The sequence below is a fragment of the Euprymna scolopes genome, chromosome 16 (assembly GCF_053919585.1).
Source record: "Euprymna scolopes isolate OS-2025 chromosome 16, ASM5391958v1, whole genome shotgun sequence".
NCBI lineage: Eukaryota > Metazoa > Mollusca > Cephalopoda > Sepiida > Sepiolidae > Euprymna > Euprymna scolopes.
In genome coordinates this window covers 122582431-122609411 of record NC_136497.1, presented here as the reverse complement: position 1 = coordinate 122609411, position 26981 = coordinate 122582431, and the positions used below count along the sequence as shown (strand labels likewise).

The window sequence follows — 26981 nt, the reverse complement described above, 5'->3', positions numbered from 1 at the left end:
TGTGTGTGTGTGTGTGTGTGTGCGTGCGTGTGTCTGTAGATATATACATACACATTTAAAAAATCAATACCGTAAAGAAAATCTAATTTGTATTCTCTTTCAAGTTTCTTGAATTTCTTACGTCTGAGTGTTTACAAGACACATAAGTAAACAAAATCAATATTCACTAATCACTAAGACAGCTAATGAGTACTTAGTAAGATAACAAAATATAGTCCAAACAATCATTAGTGAAGTTAAGTGAATTAGAGAAACACCTTTAATTCTTTATTTGTGTGTGTGTGTGTGTGTGTGTGTGTGTGTGTGTGTGTGTGTGTGTGTGTGTGTGTAGCGTCCACAAAGTAAGCAACCATCAATCATGGACGATGGAGTCAAGCCGAAAATAATATATATATATATATTTGAATCTGAGGTCTGAGGAACTTCATCGTTTAAATACTTAGCCTATCTAACATATTACAAGGTAAAATCACAATAAATTTTCAGTTTTCAGAGAGAACTATCATACGAAGGAAAAATGAAGGCAAAAGAAAGACTAGATAGGAAGAGGGTGATAGTAAAAAAAAAAAAAAAAAAAAAAAAAAAAGAAAAAGAGGGTACTCTTGCATAATTTGACCCGGATTCTGGAATTCCCGTCAAACATGAATCGGGTGAGACCGGCAATCATCGGTTTCAGCCGAGCGTTGTTCAAATGTTGACACGCTAAATCGACTTTTTATTTTTTATTTACATCACCGACAAGGTTTTTTTCTTTGGTGACCGTACCAAATATAAAAATATTTTCAGTCCTTTAAAGGTACGTTTTTGTTATTTTTGATTATTTGCATGTGTGTATTTTTTTTTCTGGTTTGTTTGTTTTTAAATTAGTCTGCGTCTGTTACAACGCTCGTCTTAAACCAATGATTGCCAGTCTCGCCCAATCCATGCTTGACGGAAATTCCCAAAAATCTGGATCAAATTATGCAAGCATAACAAAAAGAGAAGGCAAGAGAGAAAAAGAGCTTAAATAAATTAGAGAAGCATCTTTAATTTGTTAATTTTTTTTTTTTTTTTTTGTAGTTGCCGCAATATAAGCCGTCATCAATCACTGATGATGGAGTTGCACCAAAAATAATGTATGCATTTGTGTACCAGAGCGTGGATGCATGGATGCAAATGCAAGCGAAATGACGTCACCAGTAAAGAAAAAGACTATAAAAAAAGAGAAAGAGCACATTAGAGAGTATGATCACATTATAGATGTGGAGCACGTTCGCAATCATGTTAGAGAGGTGGATGATGTTTGAGAGCAGGTTCAAGAAGACGGTCACGTGAGACATGTCACAGCAGTAACAAGAGAATGAGGGAATAAATGTTGTTCTTTGTCTGCTTCGCGACTGAGGCTACAACGTGTTGGTTCCCAAACTACGTCACATTTAAATCTAAGGTCGGAGGAACTTTATCACTTAAATACTTTGACCATCTAACATATACAAAGTAAAACGGAGATAAATTTTCAGTTTTCAGAGATAACCTTCCTAGAGAGGGAAAAGGAAGGCAAAGGGAAGACAAGAGAAGAAGAGGAAGAAAGTAAAAAATAAAAGGGAAAGTGTGTGTGTGAGAGAGAGAGAGAGAGAGAGAGAGAGAGAGAGAGAAAGAGAGCTTAAATACTTTGATCACTTTTGAAAAATCAACATTTTTAGAGTTTTCAGTAGCTCAGACATATAAATAATAAAAGAAAAGCTGAAATCGAAATACATTTCCTGTTTTATATGGCAAGAGAAAGGGAAAAAAGCAAATAGCAAGTCAGACAACCACTTCGGACATACCCTGTTGGATGTAATGAATTTGAAAAGAATTATATAATATTATTATAACTTTATGATTAAAAGTCAATGGGAGAGAAACAACTTTTTTCATAAACAACTTAACTCAGTCAATCCGAAAACCTGTGGCGTAACGGACATAGGTGCTAAATATAAGACATACGTTAAGAATATCGGATGTTACATCAGCTAAATCATTGTGAGAATAACATCCAAGATGAGAACAGTAATCTGAATAATCCAAATAATAGCTTTGACTAAAGAAAAAACTAAAATTACAGAGTGCACATATGAGAGGAAGGAGACAGGAAGTCATTCTTTGATTAAATAAAAGTCCATTTAACTCTCTTTCTCACTGCATGGAATCAATTGAAATCTTTGTCTTCATGGTAAAATGAATATTTTCAGTTTTCAGAGAGAACTGTCAGAAGAGAGATAAGGAAGGCTAGTCAAGGCAAAGAGAAGAAGAAAGAAAAATGAATAAAACCCAACCAAATAGCAACGTAAAAAAAAAGGAGGTAAAAAAAGCAACAAACTTACATCCGTGAGATGGTCTAGTAATTTAGATTTTTTTTTTTTTTTTTTTTTTACAAGAGAGTCACCATTTATCAAGGTTTGAAGGCCACTCGAGAATGGATTTGCAATGTGAAATCTGACAAAAGGACAAACACCTCAGGTTAGAGGATTTGCTATAAAACACTACATTTGCTCAGCATCGAAATTATCCTTAAGACGAATTGATTACGTTGATATGACCATCTGAAGCATACGTATGAATACCTTAAATTGCAGGAAGCTGGACCAACTAAGGAAAACTTGGAAGGAAGCAATTCAACAAAAATGTACAGAGTGGAATCTGGAAACAGCTGACTTGTGGAGCTGTAAGAACTGAACAAAGAAGTGAGCTTGCATAATATCAGTTCATATGTGACCCCTGAATAAGGGAAATGTGATGTCACATGAATAGAAGAAGAAGAAGAAGAAGAAGAAGAAGAAGAAGAAGAAGAAGAAGAAGAAGAAGAAGAAGAAGAAGAAGAAGAAAAAAGAAGAAGAAGAAAAAGAAGAAGAAAAAGAAGAAAAAAAGAAGAAGAAGAAGAAGAAGAAGAAGAAGAAGAAAGAGGGGGTGAGGATATGGAATAAGTTGAGTACTGGATAGTAAGCTTGCATAATATCAATTCATATTTGACCCCTGAATAAAGAAAATGTCACATGAAAATAATAAGAAGAACAACAACAACTGTGAGTACAGGAGAGTAAATTAATAAATATCTAACGAACTCATATCCATTGAACGGTCTAGCAATTTAAGAGGAAATCTTTTTTTCTTTTTTTTTTTCTGAATTTAAACGAAAGCGAAATCCTGCTAAAAAGCGAAGAACTCATATCATTGCATAAAACAATGAAGAACTGATAACAATAGGTGATCGATAAGATTTTCCTTGATTATAATAAGCAGATTTAATTCTAGTTGTGTAGGGAGGCTGATTGGTAAAGTGGTAGCATCCGAATCCAGGAAGAAGTGAAGAATAATCAATATATCAATCGAAATTATCCAAAGTTTTAAATTGATAAAATAAGACCTTGAATCTTTGGTGGATCTATTGGATATTAAGTATAAATGAATTTATGTTAAGTGGGACAACCTCGTGAAGTGACGTATCGTTTATGATATCTGTGGTGGACTAGATAGGTCACTAATAGAATAAGCAGGAAAGAAATTTAAATTATTATTCATTATTGATTATTATTATTAATGATGATGATGATGCTGATGATTTATTTTTACTCACTAGGAGTAGTCACACAAGCCCTCATCAAAAATTGCTCTTTGAGAACAACTTGTCGTATTTTCTGGAGTCTGAGTGACAAGTCTCACCAGATTTCCAGTACTCTCCACCTCTTTCAATAACCTTTGCAGATGAATTTGCATCATGGCAACAGCCACTTACCATTGATTTCTAGTTGGCAGTGACCCTTGGTCTTCATTTGAATTTAGGTGGCAATAAGCCCCCACAAACTCCCAGTTCTCTTTGCACTCCTCCAGTGGAGGTCTGGTTAGTGCTTTCAACAAGTCTTACCAAATTTCCAGTACTCTCCACTTAACCTTTGCAAATGAATTTTCGTTATCACAACAGTCGTTTGCCATTGACTTCTTGTTCAGTTTTGTGGTTTCAGTTTTCTTAGATCTTTTTGTTTTACTCCTGTTGGAGATTCTATATGTCCGGCCAGCGTTTGTCATTCATGTCGATTATTTTCTACATTTAAGGGCTTTCCTTAAGATTTTGTCTGTTTTTAGCATTACCATCTATTGCATAGTCTTAGTTTTCCTCTCGATTCCGATTTCTCCTTTTTTCAAATTCTTGGAGAATTATTATCATTATTATTAATATTATTATTATGTTTTCATTATTTTTATATAGCAGTAAAATGACTTGCCATCTAATTTACATATGTGCCTGTGGCATGTTTTTTCTATAGTAAGATGCAATTTTTGCTTATTTAAAAAAAAACAAAAAAACTTTGGATTTATTTACATGACTCAGCATGTTATATTTTCTTATGGGTGGTTTGTTATGGATACAGCCACACCCTACGTGTATCCTACGAGAGAAGAGAATGATTTCATTGAGCTAACCATCTCGAAACTGTTGGAAAAGCGAAAGGAGATGAGCATTAAGTTTACGCATGACTGAAGAGTGTGCTAATAATTAAGCTGAAAACGTTTGTAGGGCAAATGTTCATTGTTGAAATGAAATTTGCCATGCGAACATGAAGAATGGCTTTCATAAACTAAAACCAATTAACAACGCATAACAAGTGAAGCAGAAGAATTAAAAACACTTATCGTAATTATCTCACAACAAATAACAAACCAAATCGACATCATATTTGGTTAAACGGCTGCTTTAGCACAGTAAACGATGGTCGCCCACATCTTAATAATAATAACTAGCGGGACCTGTGGAAATTCCACAGGGGACTCATTCATATGTAATATATTGATGTTGGCATTCTGTAGATGTTCAGTGTAAATGGGGACGCTCTAATATCGATGTAGCCTTTTTGTTAAAACTGCAAAAGTATTTATCTAAGCTAGCAAGGACGGCCGGCATAGCCCAGTTATAAAGTACGCTTAAATACGATATCTTAATTCTTGCAGATTTTGTATATATTATTATAGAGTTAATGTTCTATCGATTTTTATATATTATTAGCATTTCAGCCTGGCGTTGCCCGGGTGTTTGGAGGTTTATGTTGAGCAAAAAAAAAAGTGGTAAATTTTTTTTAACTTTGACTCCTCTTATGACCCCTTAACATTTATTTTTTGGGCTCAAATAAAGTTATTAAGTTAGATCCATGTCCAAGGAACCTATATCTAAAATTTCAAGTGTTTAGACTCAAAATTGCCGGAGGAGTTTGGTAGAGTGCTCAAAGGTCAAATCGTTGAACATTGACCCCTTAACAGCCAAATTTCTGTCCAAAAACCGATTACAAAGATTTTCCCAAATCTCAGTACCCTGTATATCAAATTTCGAGTCTGTAGACTGAAAATTGACAGAGATATTGTGTAGGGAAATGTACACAGACAGGCAGACACACACACACACTTTCACAGATATATAGATAAAGTTGCGATTTCAAAAATAAAAAAAATATATATATATGATTTGGATGCATCAGATTGAATCGAAACCGAAACTTATGAAAAAAATACATGCATATATATAAATTGAAGTTCATAACAATTAAACGACAGTCACTCGGATGTAAGCGTGACACACAAAATAAAAAACACACACGCTATCTTATAAAGACATATATAATAATAATATTTAGTTAAATGTTGGTTTTACACCCAAAACAAACAATAACAAATTGAATCGTCATCATAATCATTCTAACAGTTTAATGTCTGTTTTAGCAGAGTGAACAATGGTTTGACCGTGGAGCGATCTATACTGAGATCATCATCTTTGGTTTAACGTTCGTTTTACATATCAGCATCTGTTGGACGGCTTTTAGAAACTAACTTCCAAACTGAATATTTCTAGTAAACTTTTTTTTTTTTTACAAAGAAATCACCACTTATCAAGGCATGAAGGCCACTCGAGGATAAAGGTTAATGAGTGGTAGTGTAGCAATCGTTAATGGTGTCAGTTGGGCACAATTTGATTATTTAAGGGACGGTTCATCAAGAACTTGTTTACATTTGAAGGCTACCATACTGTAGTCAGTCGGGAAGCAGGCCAACGGAACAGTGTTCTACAGCCAAGTAGTTCTAGGAAAGCTGTGTTCATGGAATCTGCATTTAGATTTAGGCACAGATAGAGAGTGTGTGGGGGAGAGGACTGTTGATAGTGGTTGTAGCTAGTCAGTGTTTTTTTTTATGAAAGTTTGGCAAGGGGATAATAGATTGGAGCTCAGACGAGCAGTTGCCGTGAAAATAACAATAGAGTAGAGACAGCTCTGCGACGTCTCTTCTGTGGGAAAGAGGCCGCAGGAAAGAGAAAAGTGCATCACCTATTCGAAGCCGGTTTTGAAAGGCAGGATTGCGTTTGTAGCTAAACAATAGAACTATTGGGCCAACTTTTGTTGCATTTTTGTCAATTTTGTCATAAAAATAAGAATTCTGCATTAATTAAAATATATTCATACACATTTTATGACCAGGCAATGCCAGGCGCCCGCTATTTATGAAATATTTCTGTTACACTCTCTCTCTCTCTCTCTCTCTCTCTCTAATATAGATAGTATTTAAAATCATAACCATTAATACATTCTTATCATCAATCTATTCATCATCTGTTTATCATCATCATCAATGAATTCATCATTTGTTTATCATCATCATCATCATCAATCTATTTAATCATCATCATCATGTTTAATGTCTGTTTTACATGCTGGCTTCTGGCTGAACATGATTCTGAAGGTGATGATAAATAGATTGATGATGATGATGATGATGATGATGATGATGATGATGAGGAGGAGGAGGAGGAGGAGGAGGAGGAGGAGAATATATTGATGCTTAGGATTATAAATATTATCTACATGTTGGACGGCTTTTAGAAATTTACTTCCAATAAAACCTATCTCTGGCCAGGTCTTTATTTATCTCTCTTTTTATCAAGTCCATCCTTATCACTTCCTCCCATGTTTTTTTTTCCTCACAAACTAAACATGCTACTTCAATTGTAACATGGTTCAGTAAAGTTGGTGGCAATACAAGTTAATTTATACTTAACTAGCAGGGGTGCCCGGCGTTGCTCGGGTGTTTGGAGGTGTATGCTGTGCAAAAAAAGCAAAAAAACAAAAAAAATGGTTAATTTTTTAAAACTTTGACCCCTATTATGATCCCTTAAAATTTATAGTTTCGGGCTCAAATCACTTTATTAAGTTAGATCCAGGTTCAAGGAACCTATATCTAAAATTTCAAGTGTCTAGACCCAAAATTGTCGGAGGAGTTTGGTAGAGTTCTTAAAGGTCAAATCGTTGAAATTTGACCCCTTAACAGCCAAATTTCTGGCTGACACCCATCACATCGATTTTCCCAAATCTCAGTACCCGGTATTTCAAATTTCGAGTCTATAGACTAAAAATTGACAGAGTTATTGCGTAGGGAAATGTACACAGACAGACAGACACACAGACAGACAGACAGACACGTTCACTTTTATAGATATAATAGATTATGCCTGACAGCTGTGTTCCGCGATTCATAATTAGTTTAGAAGTGAACCCTGTACTCATACACATAAGCACATATCTAACTTTATGTAGACAGATATATTAATTGAGATTTTAAGAGAAACCTTGTAAAAAAAACAAAAAAACATTTGATGCCTATCAACATTCTCAAACGCTATAAAACTTCTTAACGGAAACAGAGGAAACAGTTCAAAGGTCAGAGGTCATTGTTTGATTCCTAGAATAAATGTCACTAATCAGATATAAAGTCAAGATAAATATGATATAAGAGAAACATGATATAAGAGTGAATAAGCCAGCTCAAAAATAAATCTATCTATATATAAAACTCAATGTATGCATGTTTGTGCGTTCCGTATAGAAAGGTTAGAGAATCTATATAAATTCTAAGAGTGTATTCTTATGTAAAATTTATCAAGGAAGACAATGGAAACGTTCCACAATCTCGAAGTGCACTCCTAAGAGGCCTGCAAAAAGTGCCTAGGATACTTTGACAGCATTCCCTGGTAGGGGTAGCTAAGGTGATTAGCAATAAACTAACCTCTTCTTATAAGGTGAGAAGGCAAAGCCTGCAAGGGTGGACCTCCTAGAACTGCACAGGCCATACTTCAGCCAACAAAGAACAATTCACTTTAACAATGGTTATAATTCTTTAAAATGTACAATCTTTTCTTAGTACCTAATGTATCTCGTTAAATTCTGAACAACGTTGGGTGTTAATATTTATTATTAGGGCCTGCCCAGTTCATCTAGTATTTATATAGTATTATCTCCCTCCCACCGCATAATGATGTGACACAAGAGTAGGAAAGCAGAGTTTGAAAAAATAGTGCTCTAGAGGAAGAATACTCTGGCCTGCAAAAAATGTCTGCCCAGCCCTGTCGGCATTCTCTAGTAGGGGTATCTCAGGTGATTAGCAATAAACTAAACTCTTCTCATAGGATCATATAGCAAAGCCTGGGAGGGTGAACCTCTTAGAACTGTACAGGAACATAGATGGAACTCAGTAAACAGAGAACAAACTATCTTAACAATGGTCGAGACTATGTTGGTGCCGAAAAAAAACATGGCTGTGTATAAGATAATGGGATAAAAATCAATATTAAATATAGTGGAACTTAAGTGGAAGACTGCCTTGAATTTGTACATTAAATTTAGTAAACATAGATTCTTTCGACGTTTTCGATCTACGAGAGGCAAGCAAACAAGAGTAAGGATTCCTGGTAATGGTCATCATTCAAATGACGCATAATGGAATTTAAACGGAACTGCTGGAAAACGACATAAAACATCCATTATTTTTACGATAAAATAGACAAAAATGTGACGAAAGTCGGCCCAATGATATTTCTATTGTTTGCCAAAGAACTCAAAAGCAATCATTTGTTCCACTAAACTTTGAACCACTCAGGCTCTGACAATTGTCGATAAAATACCAATATCTTTTTTGTCTTGGACGAAACTGATTTATTTGCATGAAAATGGCACATAGCACTCAGAACTAATCTATCACAAAAAATACAGACGTAAAAAAAAAACAACCAACAACAAAATACGGACTAAAACTATAAAAGACCAAACAATCGAAATAATAAAACAAACATTAAAACTTACATCTTTGATGACATTTGAAAAACAATTCCATTATGGACGACTAAGTAGATACGCAGAAATGCTTAATAAAAAGCCAGTCGGACTTAATACTGAAATCACATATGGCATATAAAAAATTAAAAAAAAAAAAGATATCTTATGTTTCGGAATTTTTAAGATGAGTGATAATTTCTATTATTTGTAGTATTTTTATCTTGAGTGTGATGCGCACAACGTTTCAGCCAATGTAACCTCTGACCTTATTTAGCTGGATTCAGTTGAACGCAGAAACCTTTCTGCTGAACTCAAGGAATCTGCACAAAATTTCAAATGGAACCCTTTATTTAATCCAATTGTTTTCTTAGTTTGGACTCACTATATATAAAGGCTTCGTTTTTTGTTTTTTTAAAGACGGTGAACTTTAAATTAAAATCAATCAAAGAAAAATATTTTTATCATACAAATATGTGGTTTATTCCGAGGATTAATTTTTGGCATTTATAAATAATTTAGATACAATTGCATGAATATGGCATAATTTAGAGGTCCGATTTTCACAAACGCTACACATTAAACAAGGCTGCATTTTGGCAAAAACTTGCTAAATGTTTTTTTCCAAGTGGTTTATTGTATCTGGTTTATCAGCATAGATATGGGACTTTACATAACCGCAAAGAAAATAATCTAATGGAGTTAAATTGCATGAATAAGGTAGCTAACTGACAGGTCAACTTAGCAAAATTATTCGGACATATGTTTTTATCTTGAATGTTATTCACACTCCATTTTGCCTGATGCAACCTCTGACCTTATTCAGAGCTTGTTGAATTCGGAAATCTTTTTGTTGCACTCAGGAAGCTGCACAAAATTTCAAACAGATTTCCTTTAGATTTTTCAAGTTGTAGTATTTCCTTCAGCTTTGTTGCAGATTCTAACAGTCTATTATTTCAAACACTACCGTGTTTGAATATATAGTTAAGTGTTAGTTTTAGTCATTTAGAACTGCTTTAAAGCTTCACCGCTCACTTATTTTGTGACCAAATTTCAAACAATTTTTCCAGTTCGTAGGTCACCTGCTCAGATATATTATGAAATAAAAATTTTAAATTTTCATTCATTAAAACAAAGGTTATCATAAAATTACTGGTGTTCAAGAGTCCTCAGAATTAGTAAGGAATGTGAGAGAGAGTTTCTTCTGATTGGCTGTTGGTTACCATAGCAACTTTTTCAACATTGACGTTTGAGAGACGATTTTTTCTGATTGGCTGTTGGTTACCATAGCAACGTTTTCGTTGTGACACCTTCATAAATCATAATGGGAATGTCGCTTGCATGCCATTTTATTTGAGTTATATAGAAAGAGTTTACAAAAGTGATGCTCTTTGCTAGGGCTGATAATTTTTCGCTTATGATGCCGCCCGTTAATTCTGTTTCTCTCTTTTTTGTCCCTTCTTTCTGTTTATTTACTTAATTACATCTTTTATTTGATCTTTTTATTTAGTCAATTTAAGAAGTTAATAATAATTTTTTTTATGGATTGTTGACAATGCATATGATATTAAACAGAAAAAAGAAAATATTATTTCAAAGCAAAGAGTGGAAAAATCATGGATTACAATACTGAAAAGGTAAGCATGAAAAGTTATATGGTTAAGATTAGACTTAGAAAAGTAAAAGGGCTAGTTGTTAAAACTGGAAAAAGAAAAAGACGAGATATTCTAGTGAAAAAATGTAAGTTTATAACTTAAAATATTGCAACATTAAGAATTTTTTTTAAAAATTCAATTTAACATTATATAATCAATTCTTAATGCTGCAATATTCTAAGTTATAAATTTATTATATTTTTTACTAGAACATCTTCTCTTTTTCTTTTCCAGTTTTAACAACTAGTCCTTTTACTTTTCTAAGTTTAATCTTAACCAGATTACTTTTCATGTTCACATTTTTCCACATAATCTATAATATAAATCTCACCTGTCTGTTTAAATATATGTATGTATGTTTGTATGCCTGCCTAAAACTTTTAAGAGAGGCGACAGATTTTCACAGGATCAGTATCATTTTGAAGCTCGACCCTTCAGATGATAAATATCGAAAAATTGGCTAAAAACATTAATTCCTTCACCCTCAACTGGGCACTTTTCTACAGAGAGGGTCACTTTTTTCGCAAGTCATCCTCTCTTTTCGATTGACTAGCCTTAACTTAAACCTTCATCACTTCTGGTTTGGCGATGGGCACAACAGCAAAGACATCACATATTTTTTTCACATTCTTTTCCTCGTTCGCGTTATGGGTTCGAGCCTGCCTACCTACTACTACTTTTGTTCTTTTTTTTGCTCAACACCCCCCCCTCAAACACTCGGGAAATACCGGTTACCCAAGCTAGTATATATATATATATATATATATATATATATATATATATGTATGTATATATATATATATATATGTGTGTGTGTGTGTAACTGTTAGACTTTTGACATAATATACACATTGTAGACTCATAACCTTAAAATAAATGTTTCTGAATAATATATACATGTCTTATATGAAATCTAGTTACTATATACATGCATCTTTTCTTTTTTTACACAGGAGTCACCACTTATCAAGACCTGAAGGTTACTCAAGGATAATGGTTGAGTGTAAGGTGGTTGGTGAAACAACAGCGTAATGATCAGTAGTGGTGGAAATTGAGTAGAATTTTATTATCTGAGTACAGCTCAACAATAAATTTGTTTATATTGGACTTTAAGACGATTGTATTGTAGTCAGCGAGAAAGCAGTCGTGCAGTATAGAGTTCCACAGGTGATCCGTTCTAGGAAAGAAACTTTGTTCATGGAATTAGCATTTAGACTTAAGCACAGATAGAGAGTGAGAGAAATTGTTGACAGTGGTTGTAGCTAGACGAGTGTTTCCTGTGAATGTTTTGCAGGCAGGTTCCATAGATTGAAGCTCAGTTAACCACTTGACATAAAAATAACGATAGAGCTTATATAGGCTCGCAATGTCTCTTCTGTCAGAAAGAGGGAGTAAGGAGGCGAAAACGTCATCGAGCACTAGATTTTGAAGATAGTTTTGTACCCTTGTCAAGGCAGCAATGCAGCTCCTCCCCAGATGTGACAGCAGTACTCCTATCATAGGACGTTCATGAGTAATATGCACATGTCCTATACGAAGTCTGGTTATTACAAATATTACGCATATGCAAGTTCATTATATTTGATTAAAAATAAACCAATGATCGTATTTATCGAAACCCACAATATAATCAAACAGCTAAAAATCTGAACTGAGCCAAAAAAATGGTTCTACTTCTTTTTCATTCTCATAAAACATCAATATCAAACATGGCCATGAAGTCAAATTCGGTTCCGATATTGGATGGCACTGATTGGTCCAATAATTCAAAAGAAATCATCTTTTTATTCTTTCTTTTTTTTTCTTTATAGATCAACCCCATTCATTATTTCAGTTTCTAGCTGCACCTATGCTAGCGTGGTCTACACGCACAGACTTGGCAGTGACTGCTTGGTGGTTTGTGTCGTCATCAGTGAATATTGGAGTCAATAGACCAGCCGGGTTAACAATGAGCATCATTAGCCCGAATAGGATGCAGATTGGTCGAAGAGGACTAGCAATATTCATAGATTCTCGGGCATATGCGCACCAGGCGCAAGACGGCTCCGTTATGATGGATTTCAAAGATTAAGACGATGATAGACTGATTCAACTTAACAAACACATCGAGCAAAAAGAATCCTTTTGATATAGACAATTGGAAAGATGGTAGAAGGAAAATTGGTAAAAGAATCCACCATCTCCTTGCTTCACTTCCCCAAAATCGACACAGGTTTCAAGCAATGTTCATAATGCAGATTGTAAAATGACGTCACATAAATCATCATAAGTCTTATACAATTAGGTTTTTAACATAAAAGGTAGAACCTTCATTTTCCTCTCACTCTCTCTCGCTCTCTCTCTCTCTCTGTATATATATATATATATATATATATATTTTTAGTTTAGTTTAGCATATGCAAACATGTATAATAGTTTATAATTATTGATGTTATTTTCATAAGTATGCATACATTAATTAGAATTAATAAATTTATTTATTATTAAATAGACTATTTTGTTAGAATATTCATAACTTAATGTAGAATGTTAGTACGAGTATTTGGAGACTTTATTTTTAAAATTCAAAATGGCGTAATGGAAACATATTAAAGGTATTTGCAGCTTCTCTTCAAATTTTCGAATTTTGATAATGTCAAATAACACTTTATTTCCTTTTGATGGATTAATTGTTGCTATTTCTTCTGATGAAGGGCATAATAGATTCACTGATTGATATAATAATTAAGTGATTGATTTTGCACTACGAAACAGATACGGTAAAGAATTGTAAATGTCAACTGAATTAGAGGAATAAGTTATAAGATCGTCAACACCATGAATTTTGGAATATAGTTTTTTGTCATTTATTCACTATATACATATATACATATATACATATATATATATATATATATATATATATATTTCATAATGTTTTTAGGGATACAAAATTTAAATATTGCAATTAGGAAGGGAAGACTTTTATGATTTATGATTAAAAGTAAATTTGTATATATATATATATATATATATATATATATATATATATATATATATATATTCCTTTAATCTTCTCTCCAAAAAGGGGGAAAAAAGGGGAACAGAAGATTTCTCTTTCTTTCCTCTCCTGCTTCTCTTTTTCCCCCTTTTTGGAGAGAATATATATATATATATATATATATATATATATATATATATATATACAAATTTACTTTTAATCATGAATCATAAAAGTCTTCCCTTCCTAATTGCAATATATATATATATATATATATATATATATATATATATATATATATACACTGGGTTAAAGGTATTCAAGAGTGATAACTAATGACTTTAACAAGGTTATTAAGAGTGCTCACTTAGAAAAGAGCAAGATATATTTTTACTAATATAAACAAATTTACATGTTTGTGGCATTGGACATGCTAATGTTTCAGACAAATGGTCCATTAAAACCATAAGTTTTCGTCAGGCGACTTAATAAATGGTTGATTTCCACAGAAGAGACCGGTCCTCAAGAAAAAAGAAACAGTTCAATTTACTTATATTAAAATATTACCCAATTAAAGAGAGGAGGAAGGGGAGTCATGTTTTTTTTTTTTTTTTTTAATTACATTTTCACCCCAAACAAGGCACATTGCCACTTTGATGTAGGACGCTACTATCAGGAGCAACAACTACTGGGGTACTATGTAGGGATTTGGGCAGAAAAGCCTTAGATATATTTAGAACTACCGCTCTGCCTTCCCCCGCTTTGTCCAGTGAATGGTATATATATGTACTATAAACATTAAAAGAAAGGCAGAAGAAAAAAAGAAGAAAAAGGGAAGAAGAAACAGAAAAAAGAAAAAGAAAAAAGGGACAGCAAATATATATATATATATATATATATATATATATATATATATATATTATTAGCAGGCTGCCCAGCATTGCCTGACCGTAAAATATGCTTAAATATTATATTTTTATTAATGCAAATTTTGTTTTATTATAAGGCTATTTGCTATCAATCATTAGGGCTTTGACAACAGCATATTATTTTCATTGTTTTCATTCTCGAGTATATATCTGACACAGTTAGACACAATCAACCGAGAACCACATCACTCTACATAAAAACATATAAGATATCAATGGATATATACCTGAGAATCAAAACAAGGAAAAGAATATGCTGTTGTCATAGCCCTGATTATTATATTATACCCAATATATAGTAGTTGCTCATCCCAAGCCCTGAGAGGGCCCAGTCATAAAATATGCTTAAATATACCACTTTAATTTATGTGGATTTCATGTTTATTATTATAGAACGAATATTTTCAGAATGATTATTATATTGTACCCAATATGTAGTAGTGATTCCAAAGTTTTTAAAAAAGTGATTTGGGTGCCATCAGCTAGATTAAAAACCAAAACTCCAGCCTTAGTTGTTACCATTATATCTATTGTCAGATGGATAAGAAAACGGTAAAATTTAATCGCCATTATCATATATCTATGCATGCCTACAAGAACACTTTAAGTCAACTTATGCCTGCCATTCCAATTTTTTTTCAATTTTGACTCCTTAGCAGATATTTTTACCAACTGTACACAAAATCAAATTTGTTTCACAGGTCCAAATATTCTATATATCAAGTTTCAAATGTGTAGACCAAAAATTGACAGAGGAGCTTGGTAGAGACTGTTCATCAGAGAGGCAGATAAGATTACTTTTTTTGAACTCTATATGAGATACATAGATATTCGAATGTTCTATTATAGTTCTTTATCTCTCAAACACTGAGTTTGTAAAGAAATTGAAAACATAATTTTCATTTTTCCAATTAACCATTTTCATATGTTGTAGTATAATATTTTGTTTTGGTTTCTTGGTCTTACTCTATTCCCAGACAAGAATTTATCTAGTCTGTTGGAGTATCCAGCTTTGTGTAATTACTTGAGGTAACACCACTTGGAGAAGGTGCACCATTCCTCGTAAAAGCAAATGTGAGTAAGCCATAGTGAAGAGATTTTATTTGGGCAGCGAATACAAAATGTGATTTTTAATATTTAGTTAGGGTTTACTTCTAGGAAGAAATATCCTCAGGCCAGGTTGTTCTGACAAACCCCTGTACAGAGAGGCCTTAGACACTTGAGGATAGCGTCTTGTAGGTATTCAAGTTCTCGTGTGTGTGTGTGTGTGTGTTCTTCTGCATCAATGTTTTATTGACTTATCGAATAGATTTTGATACCATGAATAGATCTTTGGAAGATCTTACTGAAGTTGTGCTGCCCTGAGAGATTTGTGGTTCTCTCCACAACGGAATGACGGCTAGAGTTAATTCCAAGGCACTTTATCTGAGGAAATACCTATCAGCAACGGGGTCAAACTGGGTGACATTTCTGCACTCTTGTTATTTAATACCTACTTAGCCATATCTTCATGACCAGCTTTAAAAATCAGGCGGTTTTTACATCAGATATCAGACATCTGGGAGTGTATACATAATGTCTGTAGACCACTTTCTCAAGCAAAAGTCTCTTCTTCAATGATGAGGGAGCTGCTCTATGCGGATGTCTGTGATATCATTGTGAATTTTGAAGATGAGTTAGAATCCTTTCATATCTGCATGTTTTGGTTTTTATTACATTTTTACCTGAAACAAAGTACATTCGTACTTTGATGTATGGAGCTACTATCAGAGACCTAAGTTTCAGGGGCACTATGTAGGGAGTTTAGCAGCAAGATGTAACTCATTTGGTTTAAAGATCAACTTAAACAGACAGTCCTCATGTATGACCCAGCCTTATATAGAACCAACCTGGACACTCTATAAACACCAACTTAAAACTTTTTTAGGGTTTCCATCAATGATACCCGAGACAGATATTTCATATTAAATGGCAGTTCAATGTCTCAAATACAGATGTATTACGGAAGGCAGGTCTACATTCAGTCGATGGTAATGAAAAGTTGTCTCTGATGGTTTGGTCACATTGCGTGTATGGATTACCATCAACTGCCAAGGTCATTCTTCTATGGTGTGGGAAGGAAAGAGAAGTGCATTAAAACTGAAGAAGAGATTTAAGGACACGATAAAATCTTATCTGAAACAATTTGGACTATCTGTCCAATGGGGGAAAAATGGCGTTAGAAAGAAGTAAATGGCAGAAACTGATTCTCAAAAGCATAGAATTCTTTGAGAATAGCCATTTGCAGTAGAGCACCTACAAATTTCTAGATTCACAAAGGCAAACAGGGTCCAGCACCGGATCCACAAAGTTAACATACTAATAGTGACATATGTAGAAAATTATACCTATCTCTTACTGGTCCCAAAAGCCATTTGTGTCAATGTCTAGAACCTATCTTGTACCCCAATAATGTCACTGCAAACAGAACTGATCGGATGTGTCAATTCTGATGCAAAATCTCTCACAGTTTGACTGGTCTGAAGAGTCACCTAGGAACACATTTCATTTTACTTCATAAAACGCAAACAGTAAAAAAAAAAAAAAGAAGCAGTTACATGATCATCCAACTTGTTATAGAGATCGCCTTGCCATGGATTAATCATAATTATAGACATATAATAAATCATAATCACAGACATATATGATTAATCTTAATCACAGACATATATGATAAATCATAACTTTGTGTATGATTAATCATTTGTTTTTCATTGGTCCATTATTATCTCTACTTCATATTAATATGATTTCCAAAATTGACAGTCATTATACAGCAATAGAAAACAACTGTCAATTTAAAATTTTCGTAAACACGAAACAGGTGTGATGAATATTATTTTTTTTTATTGGAATCCTTTGAGATAAGTAATTTGTCTATTTATTTATTTATTTGTGGACTATTATCTTCATAGTTGTTGTTTCACCACGTTTCGGCCAACTCATCCTCTGGCCTTCTTCATCATATATATATAATTATTTCAATGTAATTCATTTTAAAACAATAAATATTCTTTGTTTTCTTACTGTGAAAATAGTTATCAATTAAATATTCTTAAAATCTACAAAACGATCGTCACTTTTTTTAATCTAAAATTGTACTGTTTTAATTGGCAGACTGAAATAGATGAGAGTTCTTTGGATTAGTATGTGTAGAACAGTTGAAGTACAGGTACAGTTCACTGGAGAAAGCTAAGGAAATCATTCGAGGAAGCGATAAGGGTGGAATTGAGAGAAAGAAGGATAAATGAAGACCTGGCCAGAAATAGGTTAGTTTAGAAGTGAATTTCTAAAATCTGTACAAAAATATGCTTTCATGTAGACGTTAAACAATATATTATAATTATTATTACTACTACTACTACTGCAGCTGCTGTTGCTGTTTGCATATAAATCCAACCAAATATAAATAAATAAAACGAATATATGCATTCTTTATTTCATTTAAAACTAGCCTGGGTGCCCAGCATTGCCCGGGTGTATGGAGGTGCGTATGGAGCAAAAAAAAAAAAAAAAAGTTTTGGTAGGCAGGCAGGCTCGAACCTGTAGTGCAAAGGAGGAAAATGTGAAAAAAAAAAGTGATGTCTTTGCTGTTGCACCCATCGCCAAACCAGAAGTGACGAATGTTTAAATTAAGGCTAGTCAATCGAAAAGAGGGAGTGACTTTCGAAAATATTGGTGAAAAAAGCAACCTCTCCCTGTAGAAAAACGTCCAGTTGAGGATGAAGGAATTATTGTTTTTAGCCAATTTTTCGATATTTGCCGTCCGGAGGTTCGAGCTTCAAAACGACAGACAGGTGAGATTTATATTATAGATTGTAGCAATTTAATTATTTATGAAACAATAAATATCCATGTCTTTTCATTGTAAAAATAATTATCAACTAAATGTTCTTCAAAGCAATAAAAATGAATGCCATTTTTTTTATGTATTCATTTAAAATCATACTTTTCTAGTTGACGAGGCCCAGATAATTTGATTTTGGAATATTTCATTTTAAAATGGTTAAAATCAGAATTATTTTACCTTAGCGACATCTGAATAATCACCAATTACTATAAAAAAAAAATCTCATTTTTTTTTCTTAATGTGTGTGAAAGGTGATAACGTACATACAAACATGAAGTAGTTAGCATATTATTATATAGACTAACAAGACTATTCGATTCTTAACTTTGCAGATCGTCACTTGGAAATCCTTAGCATCATTAATTTTAAAAAATACAACAACAATAGTGACTGAAGGTAAAAAAAAAAAAAAAAATTTTGGTCATAACGTAGATTCCATGAACATAGCTTCTTTCTGAGAAGTGCACGCCTGTGGAATTCTCTTCCGTTTGCCTGTTTCCCACCTGACTACAACTTGGATGTCTTCAAGTCCAACATAAACAAATTCCTGATTAATCGTCCCCTTAAGTAAGACACTTTATCAAATCTCCAATACCAACTATTACTACGATATTATCCCATTGATTATTGTACACAAAATAACCCTTATCTCCGAGTGGCTTCCGGGCCTTGATAAGTGATGATCCCCATGTAAAAAAAAAAAAAAAAAAATAGCCCCACTGCCTTATGACTGCCTTTTGAAAGGCAAAGGCTAAGGGAGTAAACCCCGACAAAACATCTGGTCTGCAGTTCCGATAGACAGATGGTGAAGCTCTGCAACATCTTTCCAGCAGCTCCTGTAGCTGCGCAGGCACCAACTGTATTGGCTTGCCTTTCCATTGGAGAGAAGGGCCCTGATAAATGGGCAAACCAAGGTTCTCTTATTAGCTGCCCAGGCCTGCACCTGGTTAGCCATATCAGACGATGCAGTAAACCAAGATGGATGCAGAATGCCATTGGTTCAAGAGGCAGAAGGCATTATTATTAGCAAGACTCAGAGCAATTCCATAGTTTATACTTAATCTTTTGTATATTGCTGACATGCATTGTGTGTTAAGCACAAACAAAACCCCTACAATATCATTGTATCACCTTTGTACAAAACTGAAACATGCATATCTAAGCACTATTTTTAATGTAGCCCATACATATAAGAAAAGGATCTTGATTTTTCCCTTGCATAAACAGTTTCTACCGGAAAATAACCAAACAAATCCCTCACAATCACTACTTAATGCACTTCCTAATGCGCGTTTATGAATTATTACATTTATTCTGAAAAAAAAAACAAAAAAAAAACTGCTTTTCTAAAACACCCAAAAAGAAGATAGCAAACATTTTCACTCTCTATCCAGGAAGTCCTCTCACACCTCTCACATCACCATGTTTCATCTTTAATAGGTATTATTTTAAGGCGATCACTTATTATTTCATTTTTTTTTCAATTATAATAATTCCAACATTATTACAAAAACAAATCAACATACAGTGATCCCCCACTCTAAAACATAAATTATTTTGCAATTTTTTTTTTTATAGTTAAATCATTCTATTATATTCAATCTCAGGCAATGCTGGAAAACGGGTTCTGCTATTTTGACAATATAACTAGCAATGGAAGTCTACTGTAGATTCAGAATATCTTTGGTTATGAGGGTCTACCTCTAAAACATTTGTAATAGTTTGTGATATATTTCCATTCCATTCTTTGGATGTTCAGCATAAATGCAAATCTGACAATATTATTATACTAATCAGATACTACACTTTGATCTTAACACAAAAGCCAAGAAAAGTTATTTTAGTTTAAGCAGACAAAAAAAATTGTTTATTTCTAAAAAAAGATACAATTAAAAATAAATTAGACACAATGGCATTTAAAATTGTGAAAAGAGGGGAGGGGGCTATGGTCATCCTTGTCATTGTACCTAAGATTTGTTTAATCACTTTCCTGGCTAGAATCCTCAATCACCCAAATACCACATTTACACCAGGAGGTCATCCTACTTAACATTCCTAAATCGAATTTTCTTTTTACTACACTTTTATCTTAACACCCAAGAAAATGTATTTTATTTTGAGTTTCCGTTTCAACACAACAGAGACATCAAATATAATTTTTTAAAATTACTTTTTTTTTTTTTTGCAATGCATCTTCAGCGATCGATCGAGCGTATCTTTAAAAGGGGATGGGGAGTGATAACATATTAATGAACATGAAATTGACTAAACATATTATTATATAAATAATTAACTATAATTACATTTTTTTTAAGTGAGGATTCTTCTCCAAAATTCCCTCTACATTAAAAATCTAAAATATAAAAAAAAATCTGTATGATGTATCGATAATGAAAGAGGATAACGAAAATATCATGTTCCAAAAATCATATAAACTGATCAAGCAGTTATATTTTTAACTAAGAAAATCAAATTTTATGAGTAAGTGAAAAGAGACTACCTTGTGGTACCATCTTGAAGAAACAAAGTTGAGATAACTCCACAATAATTCAAACGTGTATAACCAGCCTTGTAATTCATCAGCTAAGGATTTCCCATTAACTGCTTAAGATATTTTTATAAAATTAAAAATAAAACTACTTGATCAATTTACGTGATTTTAGGAATATGATCTTGTCGTTCCATCACAGGTATGTACATCTTAATTATTTTTCTGATTTTTTTTTTTTTTTAATATCAAGGGAATTCTGGACAGCCACCAAAGTGTGTTCAAATTCAATACAACATAAACTAAAAAATAAATAAATAAATGAACATTATGTACTAATACAATCAAATACATTTTCTCCCTGGTTTACTTTACATAAATAACAAATCTGAACTTGTAAGAAAAGAAAAACAATCTATAAAATGTATATATTTTTTTAACCCATGCTTTTAATTCCAAGTTGTCATTATATTTTTTGAACTTTCAACTTACCTTTTTGACAAGTGTCCAGAACAGAACAGTATTAACAAAAGCAGAATTTGAAAAACTTAAGATCGTAAAATAGTCACATTATCGGATGAGAATAATCACTGACATCACTAAAAAAGATATAAGTAAAAATTGGAAATCTTTTGGTAAATTTGTGTATTTACACCCTATGCTGTATCACTTTCCTTTCTCCACCAAAAAAAAAAAAAAAAAAAAAAAGCAATGAGATTCTACTTTTTTTTTGGAAGTGGGGGGGTAATTACTTGTGAACACCCAGAAAAACTTAGCGAATAAAAGAGAGCGAACATTATTTTAGAATTTTAAGTGAGAATCAGTTTTGTACATAGATACGTACATGCCAAATGAATAGCCGATGCTCAAAATGTATAAATATATTGACCCCTCCCTTTACTTAAAAAATTCACCAAAAATCAGGAAATTAACCAATTTTAATATTTTCAGGATTTATCAAATAATGATCACAGAGTATAATGAACCCATTATTTTTATTTGAATGTTAGTGGAACTGTATTATTTTGTTTAAACAAAAAACACCTTTACTAAAGTTTTGCATGAATTTATTTTTGCTTTTTTTATGAAACTGAAGCATCATAAATTGTAACGATAAAAAAATTTATTTAAAAAAAGAAAAATTAATTTTATCAGGAACATTACAAAAAAAACCTAACGTCTAAATTAATGAATTTGATATAACTCAAAGAAAAATTATTTTCTCGAACTACTGATATAATCACTGAATTAAGCATTGTTTATTTAATATTTTCACACAAAAAAAATTATAATTGCAAAAAATATTTCTATTTTTTTTTTTTTTTTTTAGATTACATGTTTCACATAATTTTTATATGTAAGATTCTAATATTTTTCCTTGCTTAGATGAACGTGTAACTTTCGGCGTAACATAATTTTCATATAATCTTGAAAAAAAATTTTTTTTTTTTTAATTTAAAAGCTGGAACACAAAAAAATAATTAAATTAAAAAATTATACAAACGTTCACGATAGGAATGTACAGATAGATGACTTTCTGAAATTTTAGGTTTCCATAGAATTCTTGCTTAGACGACTTTGTCTTTGCTTGAGCGAAGCCGGAATCTCTCACTTTTAGGGGCTAATTAAGCTATTTTTTTGTACAAAGTCTATCATTTGCACCCCATCTCAATTTAGCCCCAAAAGTCCCCAAGGCCTTAACATATTTAAATTTGAGTTCATTACCATACAAAACTGCTAAATAGACATACATAGAAAATTTTGGACAAATATGGTAAAATAGTCCCAAAAATGGAGTGTTTTTATTAGCCCTAAAACTTTAACTGCCTTAAAATGCTAAAAAGGCTCAGTGATTACTTTACACAGAATTCATATCTGAAACTGATTCCAGGTTCTAAATTCTAAAAAAAATGTTTTTCTTTCCTTTTTTCTACTAACTTTTTCAATGTGTTCATAAGTACTCACATGAAAAAATGTAGGATCTCATTTGAGGAGGAGGGGGGGGGAGATGATTTCTACCAGAGAGTGTTGAACTACAATAATACTCTTTTTTTTTTTTCCTCTTACACAAAATAGTATATTTAGTCACTAGTTAGTTTTTACAGAAAGGAAGAGGGGGGAAGGTCAAGAAGGGGGAGCTAAAATTTAATTCCACTAGTAAAAAATTGAAAGGAAGAAATTAATTGGTCAACTTAATAGAATTTATACAAAAAAATAGATCAAAAGTGCAAAGTTTGAGTTGTAAATTTCTCTTTATTAAATCAAATAACTACATTGGCTTATCATATAGTGATGAGACGATTGAAATCTATATACGAAATCAAGCATTTTTTCAGTAATTTACTTAGTGATTTTTTTAATCAAAGAAAAGTACCTTTTTTTTCATTACAAGTAAAAATCAATTTATTATTATTTGTACTCACTAGGAATTCACACAGAGGTCACCATCAGAAACTACTCACTGACAATAACTGGCGGTGTTCCCTGGAATCTGAGGGACAACAAGTCTTTCCAGATTTCCTGTGCTCTTCACCTTTCTTAACAACCAGCGAAGATGTCTTCAGGTTATAGCAACAGCTGCTTACTTTCAATCCTTTGTTGGCAAAGAGCATTGGTATTCCCTGGGGTTTGGGTGGCAAAAAGCCTCTTTCAGGTCCTAGTGTTCTCTCCGTACTTTTCCAGTAGAGGTCTAGTTAGTGCTTTTCCTCCTCAATCCTTCCGGACTCTTCATGACTCTTTGGTGTGGCACCATCTTATGTAAACGCTATCATTTATGATTATTATTATTAAACTCAAGATTATAAAGAATTAACATACAGCATTATTGAAATTTTAAAGTTAAACCAAAATAATCTTAATGATGAATCAAACTTTGTCTACCAAGCTAATTTTTATTTGTTATTTTTTTTTTTTTTTTTTTTTTTTTTACACAGTGATCACCTTATCAAGGCCCGGAAGCCACTCAGGGATAAGGGTTATTGCAAGTACATTACGTTAGTGTGGAGATTTGATGAAGTGTTTACTTAAGGGGGCGGTTCATTAGGAATTTGTTAACATTGGACTTGAAGACATCCAAGTTGTAGTCCGGTAGGAAGCAGGCAGACAGAACAGAGTTCCACAGGCGTGCAGTTCTAAGAAAGAAGCTTTGTTCATGGAATCCGGGTTTTGATTTAGGCACAGATATAGAGTGGGGGAAATTTTTCACAGTGGATTCAGCTAGACGGGTGTTTTTCGTGAAAGAGCAATAAAACATACCTCAGTACAAAGTAACCAAGCGCGGACGTGTGTGTGCAAATGCATACAAAATGCAAATGACGTCACCGTACGGATAAGGAAAAAGGCTATAAAAGGAATGTGTGCAACAGATAGAGGAACACGTTTGAAAGCATGCTCTAGAGTACATTCGAGAGCACAGGCGTTCAAACTGACGTTCAAGAGAACAGGTGTCAGAGAAGATGATCACATTTGAGTCGCGGGTGACATCACAGCTGTAACAAGAAGTCACGCGTGGTGAAATAATAAAGAAATAAATATTATTAGTTATTACTTGTCCTATGTTTCTTGCGACGTACTCAGCAAACAATGTGTGGGTCCCGTGTGTAAACATGGGTAATGTTACACCAGATTTCACCAGAGCCTTTTTTTTTTAATTAAAATTTCACCCAAAACAAGGGGCAGTGCCACTTTGAAGTAGGGGCCTACTATCAGGGACATAAGTTGCAGGGGTATTATGAAGGCAGATGAGCAGCAAGATGTTTGTTCACATTACACTTGAACTTTTGCATATCAGTGCAGTTGGGAAAGCAGAATCCCGGAAGGGAGTTCCAAAGTCTAGCAGTTCTGGGGAAGAAACTATTGGAGTAGAAGGCTTTCTTACACCGAGGGATCTCTACTGTGAAGGGGTGGGATTTAGCTGCTTGTCGAGTTTGTCGGGGGTATTCACGTCAAGGGGGTACATATGTCTGTAGTTCATCAGAGCATTTACCATCAAAGTACTTGTAGAACAGGCAGAGGGATGCAACATTTCGTCAATGGGACAGAGGCTGAAGCTTAGATGACAGTTCAGGACCTATCAGGTTGGTGACTGTCTTTTGAACCCTGTCCAGAAGTGAGAGACAAGTAGCAGATGCACCAGCCCAAATGTGACAACAGTACTCCATACATGGGCAAATGGTAGCCTTATAAAGGTATAAGATACTTTCAGGCGTAAGTAGTTTTGTTTGTTAGCCAAGTAACTTTGACACTACATAGTTGTCACTGCTCTTATTACAGTCAGGAAGGGTTGGACTTTATGAGTGTGTTTTTGTTGTTGTTGCTGTTATGCTGCTGTGGTCCCATAGAAGAACCTAAAAAGGTTCCCAATATCCATGCTTTGTGAACTAATAAATAAAATAATGAAAAAAATAATAATCCTTAATCTAAAAAATAAGTAGTTTAAAATTGTATGAATCAAACATGAGAATTATCTCCCTTTTATTCACTCTCCTTTAACAAAGATCAGTAATCAAGATTATCTCCTTTTCTGTTCATATATGTGTCAATGTTTTTCTTTTGACTTATTCCTTTTACCTTACTTCCATTCTTAACATCTATAATGAACTCACTAGAAAGTTTACAATCGTCTCATCACTATTACTTTTATTATAATATTAATTTTCGATTTTGATTATTAATTAGAGAATAAGTTTTTATTTGATGCCTTTCTATGAAGTGTTTAGATAAAGAACAGAGAATAGAATTAAAAGAGACTGAAAAAGTAGCAACACTACCAAGATTGGGAAAGAGGCATTTTACAGAGGGGGGGGGTAGAAATTAGTTAATTTAAAGCCTTCTTAAATTGCCTATTTCAAGATATAGAAATACACCAAAACTCCATTAACGTTGTAAGCCTGAAAAAAGGGTCAAAACTCGATCAGGGACAAGGGATGCTCGATCCAGTTTCAGGATCATCATTGTAAAAAGATGCGCTTGACTGCATGTTTTAGTGATGCACTTGACTGGCTGACGTTGCAAGGGGATAGATGCTTGGTCAAAAGAAAAAAAGGGGAGGAAGAGGCACAGAGAATTGAAAGTATCTCTGACAGTATTCTTTACGTTTTATCTTCCTGGAACAGCTTGCCAGAGAAGGTTGTGGTGCTCTCTATTATAAGCATGTTTAGTCGCCATGGACAAACCTTAACATGATAGATGCAACATCTTCTGTTTTTTGGCATGGCTTGTAGCACTTTGCATTTTTTTGTACAATAAAATTGATTTCATTGATGATTGATTGAAAAAGTAAATTTTGCAAAATTGTGAAATAGAATATTAGTTAACAAAAGAATTGTGAAATAGAATATTAGTTAACAATATTCTCAAAGAATTAAGATCCATTTTATTGTTCATCAAGTAAGAACGGAATCTTGGAGAAGAATTCAACTTCATTGAAATCTTGTTTTGGAAAAATAGTTGCTTTTTTTTTTTACTTTATTAATTATCATAAAAGGAATAAAGTTTTTGTATATTTGTAACATAGCACAGATGCGCATACACAAATACCAAGTCGTTAGTGCAATGACATCATGGTTAGGAAAAAGAGAGAGCATATTCGAGAAGAGGATCACGTTAGAGACACGGAACACGTTCGAGATCACTTTAGAGGCATGAATGACGTTGAAGAGCACATTCGAGAAGACGAACACATGAGGAACGTCACAGCGGTAATGAGAGAATAAGGAAATATATGTTGTACGACAAAAAAGCGAGTTGGAGTTCTTTTCTATTCTTTGTTTTGTGACTGAGCATACTGCGTGCTGGTTCGCAGACAACGTTAGATATTTCATCCTACTCTGTTGAATAAATGCTAATATTAACAAAGTTTGATAACCAAAACTAAATATCAACTGCACTAATTTTTCCTTTTTTTTTTTTATTTAGTTTGTTTCTTATTGATTACTTTA

At 33.2% G+C, this 26981-nt stretch overlaps 1 protein-coding gene across 46 annotated transcripts in view; it reads right to left on the bottom strand.

Annotated features, from left to right (window-relative positions):
* LOC145296067 (tyrosine-protein phosphatase Lar-like) overlaps positions 1–26981 on the bottom strand; it is a 1305806-nt gene that overhangs the window by 448503 nt on the left and 830322 nt on the right. The window lies entirely within an intron of this gene.